This window comes from Chlorocebus sabaeus, chromosome 1, assembly GCF_047675955.1.
Source record: "Chlorocebus sabaeus isolate Y175 chromosome 1, mChlSab1.0.hap1, whole genome shotgun sequence".
Lineage (NCBI taxonomy): Eukaryota > Metazoa > Chordata > Mammalia > Primates > Cercopithecidae > Chlorocebus > Chlorocebus sabaeus.
In genome coordinates this window covers 108220282-108222947 of record NC_132904.1, presented here as the reverse complement: position 1 = coordinate 108222947, position 2666 = coordinate 108220282, and the positions used below count along the sequence as shown (strand labels likewise).

The 2666-nt window shown below is 39.7% G+C and overlaps 1 pseudogene; it reads left to right on the top strand.

Annotated features, from left to right (window-relative positions):
- Positions 1 to 2041: 2041 nt before the first annotated feature.
- LOC119626415 (putative ribosomal protein eL43-like) lies at positions 2042 to 2666 on the top strand (annotated as a pseudogene).

Below are 2666 nucleotides of genomic sequence, written 5' to 3'. Positions count from 1 at the left end.
AAACTACAAAAATTAGCTGAGCCTGGTGGCATGCACCTGTAGTCCCAGCTACTCGGGAGGCTGAGGTGAGAGTATTGCTTGAGTCTGGGAAGCAGAGGTTGTGGTGAGCCAAGATCGTGCCACTACACTCTAGCACTTGACCCTGTCTCAACAAATAAAAATCAAACAAACATACAAACAAACAAAAAAACTGAAACTCCCCCCAAAACTAAAAGTTTCAGTCTATTGCCGGTTCTTGGAAAAAAAATAAAAGATTTTCCTTCAAGATCAGGATCAAGACAAGGATATCCACTTTTGCCACTTCTACTCAGTGTATTATTAGAAGTTCTGTTCAGAGCAATTAAGTAAGAAATAAAAGTATCCACATTGGAAAGGAAGAAGTAAAATTGTCTGTTTGTAGATGACATGATCTTACATGCAGAAAACCCTAAAGATTACACACACACACACACCAGTAGAGCTAATATACAAATTCAGCAAAGTGGCAGGACACAAAACCAACAAACAAAAATCAGTTCCATTTCTATACACTAACAATTAATAACCTGAAATAAAGATTAAGACAACAATACTATTTACAATAATATCAAAAAGACTAAAATACTTAGGAATAAACCAATAAGGTAAAAGACTTATACACTGAAAACTATAACGTATTGCTGAAAGAAATTAAGAAGACATAAATAAATGGAAAGACATCTGTGTTCATGAATTGGAAGACTTAATATTGTTAAGATATCAATATTAGTCATACTGATTACAGAGTCAATGCAATCCCTATCAAAATTCCAATGACTTTGCAGAAAAAAAAAATCTGCCCTAAAATTCATATGGAATCTCAAGGGACCCTGAAAGCTGAAAAAATCTTGAAAAAGAACAAAGTGGGAAGACTTAGACTTTCTGATTTCAAAACTTATTACAAAACTACAGTAATCACAATGGTGTAATATTGGCCAAAAGGCAGAATGTAGATCAATGTAACAGAATATAGAGTCCAGAAGTAAACTTTAGTGCACACGGGCTCGTGATTTCCAACAAGGGTGACCAGATCATTCAATGGGGAAAGGACAGTCTCTCCAACAAATGGTGCTGGGAAAACTGAATATTCACTTGCAAAAGAATGAAGTTGGACCCATACCTTATACATACCTTATACTATAGATAAAAAATAATTCCAAAACTATCAAAGACCTATTTTATTTATTTATTTTTAATTTTTTTTTGAGACAGAGTTTTGCTCTTGTTGCCCAGGCTGGAGTGCATGGCGTGATCTCAGCTCACTGCAACCTCTACCTCCTGGGTTCAAGCAATTCTCCTGTCTCAGCCTCCCAAGTAGCTGGGATTACAGGCATGCACCACCATGCCTGGCTAGTTTTGAATTTTTAGTAGAGACAGGTTTCACCATGTTGGCCAGGCTGGTCTTGAAATGCTGAACTCAGGTGATCCACCTGCCTCAACCTCCCAAAGTGCTGGGATTACAGGCATGAGTCACTGTGCCCAGACAAAGACCTATTTTGTAAGAACTAAAACTATAAAACTCTTAGAAGAAAATAGGGGGAAAGCTTTGTAACACTGTATTTGGCAATGGTTTCTTGGATATAACATCAGAAGCATAGGCACCACCAACAAAAAATAGATAAATTGGACTTATCAACATTAAAAACTTTTGTGCATCAAGGGACAGTATCTAGAGAGTGAAACAACATCTTCCTCTCTGGGCTCAGACATAGTTTGCGGTGACATGGCCAAACGCACCAAGGAAGTTGGAATGAGGCTGGGTGCGGTGGCTCACACCTGGAATCCCAGCACTTTGGGAGGCCGAAGTGGCTGGATCACTTGAGGTCAGGAGTTCGAGCCTGACCAACATGGTGAAACCCCATCTCTAATCAAAATACAAAAATTAGCCAGGCATGGTGGCACACACCTGTAGTCCCAGCTCCTGGGGAGTCTGAGGCAGGAGAATAGCTTGAGCCTGGGAGGCGGAGCTTGCAGTGAGTCAAGATTGCACCACTGCACTCCAGCCTGGGCGAGAGAGTGAGACTCCATCTCAGGAAAAAAGAAAAGAAAAAAAAAGAAAGTTGGAATAGTTGGTAAATACAGGACCCACTGTGGGGCTTCCCTCTGGAAAATGGTGAAGGAAATTGAAATCGGCCTGCACGCCAAGTACACTTGCTCTTTCTATGGCAAAACCACAATGAAGAGATGAGCTGTGAAAATCAGGCACTGTGGTTCCTGCATGAAGACAGTAGCTGGCAGTGTGGGGACTTACAATACCACTTCGGCTGTCATGGTAAAGTCTGCCATCAGAAAACTGAAGGAATTGAAAGACCAGTAGATGCTCCTCTACTCTTTGAGACATCACTGGCCTATAATAAATGCGTTAATTTACATTAAAAAAACAGAGAGAGAGAGAGAGTGAAATAACAATCTACACAATCAAAGAAAATATTTGCAAACCTTATATCTGATTAGAAATTAGTATCTGGAACATGTAAAGATGTATAAAGAACTCCTACAACTCAACAACAAATAAATAAACAACCCAATTCACAAGTGGGCAAGGAACTTGAATAAACATTTCTCCAAAGAAGATACATGAATAGCCAAAAAGCACACAGAAAGATGTTCAAGGCCAAGCCTGCAATCCCAGCACTTTGGGAGGCCTA